At 40.0% G+C, this 8,722-nt stretch overlaps 1 pseudogene across 1 annotated transcript; it reads left to right on the top strand.

Annotated features, from left to right (window-relative positions):
- The first annotated feature begins 5,021 nt into the window (after positions 1–5,021).
- On the top strand, positions 5,022–7,467 carry LOC105515684 (annotated as a pseudogene). The gene has a single exon (XR_001002367.1). The product of XR_001002367.1 is annotated as a ubiquitin carboxyl-terminal hydrolase 10 pseudogene (transcript).
- Positions 7,468–8,722: the final 1,255 nt, after the last annotated feature.

Raw genomic sequence — 8,722 nt, 5'->3', positions numbered from 1 at the left:
CGGATGACAAACCCCTTGGAGCAGCCTCCATAGTACTGATCATACACCAAAGGGCCTTCACTAGCAAGGCAAATGGTAACAAGGCATTAACGTAGGTGGGCTTCACATGGCATTCATGTGGTCTTTACTTTGGAGTACTTCATACTAGATCATGGATCACAGTAAAGTTCTTCATTTTTCCTATTACATGAAACATCTATACCTTTCAAATGCAGCTTTATTTTGATGGAATTAGAAAAGTGTTGTGATTTGACTTTTGCCTTCATCAATTGTTTGGCCACAATATGGAAATAATAGCTTGATATAAACATATCTGTGATTTATGTCAGTCCTATTATTTGTCCCCATTTTTGGAAAATAAATAATACTTTGTGTAAGCTAAAACTAATAGTAAGTGCTATCAGAGAGACTCAAATTCATCCTTATTCACTTTCGGGCTCGAAAAAATACTGTCAAAAACCCTAAATCAGAATTTTATTTATAAAAAATGACTTTTAATAAAATGAATGCACAAACTTTTTTCTATATCAAATCCTATGGGAAAGTATGTGCATAAAAGCAGCAGTCAGCTGTCTCCTTCCCTCTGTGTTCCATCACACAGTGGCAAGTCCCTCAGCTCCCTTTTTATTCTTCTAATAGTTGCTTCCACAGCTCTCTATTTACTTCATTCAAACCCTTTCCACCAGAGGTAATATTTATGTTACTTCATCTTTTGTGAGATTTCTTTAAGCAGTACATGTGATCCTCTGTTTCTAGGCCATCATTTTTCACAGTGTGTGTCTGAATTCCCATCTTTCAGAGGGCTACTGGTGTACCCACCGTGTCTCCCATCTCCCAGGTTAACTTCCCTTGCCAGGCTGTGATGATACCTTTTTCCCTTGCACTATAACCAAGCCTGGACTCATCTACATTTTAGAGACCATGTTGGCCAGGTCCAATTCTGGACCGTGTAGGAAACTGGGATTACTTTTAATATCTATGAGTCCGAATCATGGATCTTGACCCATCCTGAGAGGAAGGACCCTGCCACAGGAGACAAATAAAATTTTCTCTCTTTATTTCATTAATCATTGTTCAATGCATCATATTGTACCATGATGTGTTTTATAATTCTTTTGTATTAGTTTCTTGCTGCTATAACAATTTCCTGGCTAAAAGCTACTAAGGTAGTCAATAATTAGAGAAAATTAAAGTCACATCATAGTTCCTTTCTAAGACCATCAAAATAAAGCAGTTCTTGAAAGGCACTGATGTTTCATGTAGGAGGAAAAATGAAGAACATTACTCTTATCCCTAACATAGTATGAAGTACTTCAAAGGAAAAAACACATGAACGCCATGTGAAGCCCATGTAAGTTAGTGTCCTGTTACCATTTGTCCTGCTAGTGACAGGCCCTTTGACCTGTAATTTGAAGGCCGCTCCAGTTTGACATTAGTTTAACATAATAGATATAGATATGGATACATCAAGCAAACCTAATTTACCTAGTGATGTACATCATCTTGAAGAATAGGCTATATTTGCATATAAACTTACAAAACTGATAAAAACGCAGCACAAATTTAATATTTTACAGTTCCGGGGGGTCAGATGGCGGACATTGGTCTCACTGGGCTGAAACCAAGGTGTTGGTAGAGCTGTGCTTCTTCCTGGAGGCTCTCAGGGACAATTTTTTTTTTTCTTGCATTTACCAACTTCCACAGGCTGCCACACTGGCTGGCTGGTGGCCCATTTTTCCACCCACAAAATCAGCAATACTGGTTCAGTATCTCCCACACCTCATCTCTCTGGCATTGTTCCTGTCCTCATATCTCCCATTCTGTTTTGCTTGCCTTCCTCTCCCACTTTTAAAGCCCTTGTTTCACATTGGGTCCACCCAGAAAATCTAAGCTAGCATACTCTTCTTGGTAAGGTTAGCTGATTAGCAATCTCAAGTCTCATTTGCTATGTAGCCTGAAGTATTCACAGGTTGTGGGGATCTGGACAGAAACCTGAGGGCATGGCAGGGGTTGTCAGAGGAGGGGGGCATTATTCTACTGACCACACCTTTGTTTTTGCAAAAATTTCTATTTTTTTCTTTATTTTTTGTTAGAATTTAGTCTGTCAAACCCATTTATTGTTTCTCATGACTCTTGGCTCTCAAAATATAAGTATTCTAATAATTAGAAATGCCTTGTAATTAGAACTGTAGGAATAAGGATGCAAAAGTAACTCAAACTTAAACTTTGATTGAGTTGGATAAAATAATTACAAGAATCTTATCAAAGCTTGTGATTCTGTAATTCTAAGAAGAGTTATATACTGAAATATAAACCAATAGCGTGTTTCCACTTCTCAACAAATTGTCCTTTGAAGGGTAGAGGGTGGGTCATATAATTTTGAATTTGGGAGAGACTAAAATGTATTCAGACTGTTCAGTCTTTGATAACATTTTTCCTCTGGGGTTGAACATAGGTTATTAGATTAATTTCTATTCTGTACACTCATGAGTCTTCAAATGACACTGAATTTGACCCAGTTTAATCACAGCTTTTTGGCACACCTTTGAAAAAATAATATTGAGGATGGAATATTGTTTGAGTATTTGAGCATAGTATTTTTCTCACCTAGCTAATCTTATTTAATTGACTTGTCTCCTTTTCAGAACTGTAAGGCTTAGTATACTATAACATACTTAAAGAATATTTCAAAATTACTTGCAAATTGTCCACTTATGACCATTGCCTCAGAAATTGGTTAATTAAAGAAAAATCACAAAGCAGAGTAGCAAGATGTGACAAGTCATACTTTTCTCTCTAAAAGTGGAAAATAAGAGTTAGTCCAGAGCCACAAAGAAATCATTCTACTGCTCATCTAGGTTACCTAACCTCATCTCCTGTTGGGAAACCAAATGTGAGTTCAATTTTGAGAAGGATTTCAGACGGACACTTTCCTACATGGACTGTGGATTCCATTGAAATTGTCGTAAAAAAAAACAAGAGAAAAATAAAATGGATCCCAAATGGTGAACAGGAATATGGGTAGAAGTGTGAGTCCACATGCCTCCCTATGAATCTACTTCCAGGACTTCAACAGCTAACGTTTAACCTTTATCTTTCAGCTTGCTTGAAGTAAGAAATGTTATATTTTTTTCCACTGTTCCTAAATGCTCCCAGAAAAAATTGTGCCATCCTTTGTTTTTGTCCTAAAATGCTGGTGTGCTGCCGCAGAATATTCCTCCAACAGCAAAGTTACTTTTTGTGCAGAGTGCTAAGTGACGGGTGCACGATGCAGACATACTGTGCACACACAGCTGCACACACACAGCATAGGTCTTTCGAAGGGAGAGAAAGACAAAATTATGATTTGGATTCTGTATCTCCTTTTGTCATTGTTCTCCAATTTTGAGTCTTGTAGCTTATGTGCTAAGTTCCTTTTTGTTAAATATATTTTTTCCTACCCCAAAGTACGTTCACGTTTATTTTCTCTCTACAGCTTACTGCCAAGTCAACTACAGTGAAGATGGAATTATCTTGTCAGAAATTGTAACATTAAATTACTTTAGAGGAGCATGCAGGTGCAAAACATGTTGTTTTTCAATGCAAATTCTGGGATTCTAATCCAAACACAACCTCCTTGCATATCTATCCCACAGACTAAAAATAAGACTGATATATTTAAGATTGTGTGTGTGTGTATGTGAGTTTAAATTCAACTCAGTTAAAGGCATGCTTCTAGATAAGAACAGAAATTTCTATAATTTTAAATGTCCTAGATCTTGATGATTTGCACTCTAACCCTTCCCCAGCGTATATTTAATGTCAGTAAAAATATATGTTTTCTAAAAGCAGAATATGAGACAACCAATTATGTTTAACAATAAAAAATCTGATAATGTACAGTTGGTTATTTTCTTGGAACACCACGATTTCATTTTTAGAGTTTCTCTGACAGATAAAAGTTCTTATGCTTCTAAAATCTTTAAAAAATAATAAAAATATATTCATACTCATTATAAATCTCATTTTGTTAAAAATGTTGTGATATCTGACAGAGGACACTACCTACTTACCTTTTTCTATGACGTAAGAATATTCAATATGAATTATATAAAACCTGCCCTTAGAAACTCAAGATTTAGAAAAATTTTAGCATTATATCTATTTGGGTATAACTCCACATTGTAGAACAATATAGATACTTGATTGAGTTGGCAAGTATTTAATCCTGGTATAAACTGCAATATCTCTTGCTAAGAGCAGGGACTTTAGCCTGAAGTTAAATGAGGAAACTTGAGGTCAGGATTTTATTTCCCCTCATGGGATATTTTCATATTTTTCCTAAAGGCATGGTGAAGGTAAAAGGAGAGAGAAAAGTAGTTGACTTTTCACAACTCTAAATGATGAGCAGCAAAAGGAAAGTAGAATTTAGGAACATAGAAGTAAATTTTTAAATGCGGAATGTGTATTTGTGTATCTGTATATCCGGCTTTGGGAAAGGGATAAACTATTTAATTGTAAGAGGGGGAAAGAAATATTACATTGAGGCCAGGCACGGTGACTCATGCCTGTAATCCCAGCACTTTGGCAGGCCAAGGATGGCAGAACACCTGAGATCATGAGCTTGAGACCAGCCTGGCCAACATGGTGAAACCCTGTCTCCAGTAAAAATACAAGAAATTATCCCGGCGTGGTGGAGGGCACCCGTAATCCCAGCTACTCCGGAGGCTGAAGCAGGAGAATTGCTTGAACCCGAAAGGAGGAGGCTGCGGTGAGCCGAGATCGTGCCACTGTACTCCAACCTGGGTGACAGAGCGAGACTTCGTCTCAAACAGTAACAAAAACAAAAACAGAAATATTACATTGAATCTCTCCTAAATTCCCAGGACATGAGAGTTTAATCAGAAAAACAAATAAACTAAAAACAATTCACAACTGTGATACAAAAATTATTTGCAACAAAAATAAAGCTCAATATATTTTGCTATCTCACAATTAAAATCAACAGCTTTGTTCACTGAAAAAACCTCAGAGGCGGTGCATGTGCGGGCGAGAAGATGGCGGCGGGGGAAGCAGCGTGAGCAGCCGGAGGAAAGCCGAGTCCCATTGAAACGCGCAGCCATGGCCCTCCACAGCCCGCAGTAGATTTTTGGAGATTTTAGCCCTGATGAATTCAATCAGTTCTTTGTGACTCCTCGATCTTCAGTTGAACTTCCTCCGTACAGTGGAACAGTTCTGTGTGGCACACAGGCTGTGGATAAGCTACCTGATGGACAAGAATATCAGAGAATTGAGTTTGGTGTCAACGAAGTCATTGAACACAGTGACACTTTGCCAAGAACCCCCAGCTACGGTATTTCAAGCACACTGAACCCTCAGGCCCCTGAATTTATTCTCGATTGTATAACTTCCAAAACAACCCCTGATGGTATCGCTAAAGAAGCAAACTATGCCTCCATCGACTGCCAGTACCCAGGCTCTGCCCTCGCTTTGGATGGAAGTTCTAATGTGCAGGTGAAAGTTTTGGAAAATGATAGTGTCTCAGGTGGTCTCGGACAAAGGGAGCGTAAAAAGAAGAAAAAATGGCCACCTGGATATTACAGCTATTTGAAAGATGGTGGTGGTGATAGTATTTTCACAAAGCCCTGGTCAATGGCCATGCCAGTTCAGCAGTCCTGAACAGTGTCAGCGCAGAGGATGCAGAATTTATGGGTGACAAGCCTCCGTCCGTTACTCCCAGGACTTGTAAGAGCCTCCAGAACTCCACGGACTCTGTCAGTGACACTGTGCCTGACAGTCCTTTCTCCGGAGCACTCGGCAGTGACACCAGGACTGCAGGGCAGCCGGAGGGGGTGTCCGGGGCTAATTTTGGTCAGTCCTGCTTCTCTGCAGAGGCTGGCAGAGACACCCTGTCAAGGACAGCTGGGGCTCAGCCCTGCGTTGGTACCGATACTACTGAAAACCTTGGAGTTGCTAATGGGCAAATACTTGAATCCTCGGGTGAGGGCACAGCTACCAACGGGGTGGAGTTGCACACCACGAAAAGCATAGACTTGGACCCAACCAAACCCGAGAGTGCATCACCTCCGGCTGATGGCACGGGCTCTGCATCAGGCACCCTTCCTGTCACCCAGCCCAAGTCCTGGGCCAGTCTCTTTCATGATTCTAAGACCTCTTGCTCCTCGCCGGTGGCCTATGTGGAAACTAAGTATTCCCCTCCCACCATATCTCCCCTGGTTTCTGTAAAGCAGGTTGAAGTCAAAGAAGGGCTTGTTCCTGTTTCAGAGGATCCTGTAGCCATAAAGATTGCAGAGTGACTGGAGAATGCAACCCTAATCCATAAACCAGTGTCGTTGCAACCCCGCGAGCTGATTAGTAAAGGGAAGTGGTGCTACATTAATGCTGCACCGCAGGCACTGGTTGCTTGCCCGCCGATGTACCACCTGATGAAGTTCATTCCTCTGTATTCCAAAGTGCAAAGGCCTTATACATCAACACCCATGATAGACAGCTTTGTTCGGCTAATGAATGTTGCTAATATGCCATACCTCCAAAACCCTGACTAGCTCTTGGAGATAAAATCCTGAGGGGCATTCACCCTGGGACTGCCTTTGAGCCCACATATATTTACAGACGCCTGACAGTTAACAAGTCAAGCCTGTCTGAAAAGGGTCGACAAGACGATGCTGAGGAATACTTAGGCTTCATCCTAAATGGATTTCATGAGGAAATGTTCAACCTAAAGAAGCTTCTCCCACCAAATAATGAAAAACTTACGATTTCCAATGGCCCCCAAAACCACTCTATTAATGAAGAAGAGCAGGAAGAACAAGGTGAAGAAAGCAAGGATGAATGGGAGCAAGTGGATCCCCAGAACAAGACTTTCGTCACCCGCCAGGCGGATTTTGTTCAGACTCCAATCACCGGCATTTTTTGTCTGTGGTTTACCAGCAGAGTTCAAAAGAATCTGCCACTTTGCAGCCATTTTTCACATTACAGTAGGATATCCAGTCTAACAAGGTACGCACACCCCAGGATGCACTGGAGAGCTTGGTGGCAAGAGAATCTGTCCAAGATTATACCACAAAAACTAAACAAGAGGTTGAAGTAAGTCTGGAAAAACTCCCTCCTCTCCTTGTGCTACACCTGAAATGATTCGTTTATGAGAAGACTGGTGGGTGCCAGAAGCTTATCAAAAATATTGAATATCCTGTGGACTTGGAAATTAGTAAAGAACTGCTTTCTCCAGGGGTTAAAAATAAGAATTTTAAATGCCACAGAACCTATTGGCTCGTTACAGTGGTCTACCATCACGGCAACAGTGCGACGGGCGGCCAGTACACTACAGACGTCTTCCAGATCGGTCTGAATGGCTGGCAGCGCACTGATGACCAGACAGTCAAGGTGATCAACCAGTACCAGGTGGGGAAAACAACTGCTGAACGCACAGCCTACCTCCTATATTACCGCCGAGTGGACCTGGTGTAAACCCTCTGTGCGCTGTGTGCGCTGTGTGTGCGCCCAGTGCCCGCATCGTAGGACACCACCTCACACTCACTTGCCGCCTCTCTTCAGTGGCTCTTTAGAGAGAAATTCTTTCTCCCTTTGCAAGATGGGCTGGAATGAAAAGGAGATGCCTTGGGGTTCGTGCACAACATAGTTTCTGTTGACTCTAACTTCCAAATCAAAATCATTTGGTTGAAACAGACTGTCGCTTGATTTTAGAAAAGCCACAAAAACCCATATTTCTGAAATAATGCTGATTCCTGAGATAAGAAAGCGGATTTGATCCCCAGTCTCACTGCTTAGTAGAATAAATCCTGCACCAGCAACAACACTTGTAAATTTGTGAAAATGAATTTTCTCTTTCCTTAAAAAAGAAATTTTTTAATCCATCACACTTTTCTTCCCTACTCTTTAGTTTTTGTTAAATGATAAAAATGAGCCAGTTATCAAAGAATAACTAGTTCTTACTTCAAAAGAAAAATAAGTTGCTGGTTCCTAACAGGAAAAATTTTAATAATTATGTGGAGAGAAACTGCTTACATACACATTGCAGATCAAATATTTGCAGTTAAAATGTTAGTCTACATAGATGGGTGATTGTAACTTTATTGTCATTAAAAGATTTCAAATTGCATTCATGCTTCTGTGTACACATAACGAAAAATGGGCAAATAATGAAGATCTCTCCTTCAGTCTGCTCTGTTTAATTCTGCTGTCTGCTCTTCTCTAATGCCTCATCCCTAATTCTACACAGTTTAGTGCTATCTAGGAGTATAAAGTTGTCGCCCATCAATAAAAATCACAGAGTTGATTAAAAAAAAAAGAAAGAAAGAACCTCAGAGACAGTGAAACTAATTAAGAGGTATGAGGAGAAAATAAGAGTAAGGTGACACCAGAGGAGTGATAAGCAAGAGATCACATTGCTGGTATGCATGCTGTGGTTCGTTCAAAGAGAATATTTTCATGGACCTACTTCATGTTTAGATTTTAGGTTTGCATGAGTTCACTACATCAACATTTAAATTAAAAAAAAAAAAAAAGCATACCAACCATATTTCAATAACAAGAGTGTGGTATGCAAAAGGAATTTTTACTATTCCCATGTTGTGTCCCTGAAGCTACTAATACAACATAGAAATACAAGGAAATAAACTAAACCAATAGGGTTAAGTTATAATTCTGTTAATGTTAATGAGGCTGTAACGTGAACAATAAATATGAGAATAAAAAATTAGAA

Source organism: Colobus angolensis, unplaced genomic scaffold (assembly GCF_000951035.1).
Source record: "Colobus angolensis palliatus isolate OR3802 unplaced genomic scaffold, Cang.pa_1.0 Scaffold268, whole genome shotgun sequence".
Lineage (NCBI taxonomy): Eukaryota > Metazoa > Chordata > Mammalia > Primates > Cercopithecidae > Colobus > Colobus angolensis.
The sequence above is the reverse complement of the archived record's forward strand: the minus strand, read 5'-3'. Positions and strand labels throughout refer to the sequence as shown.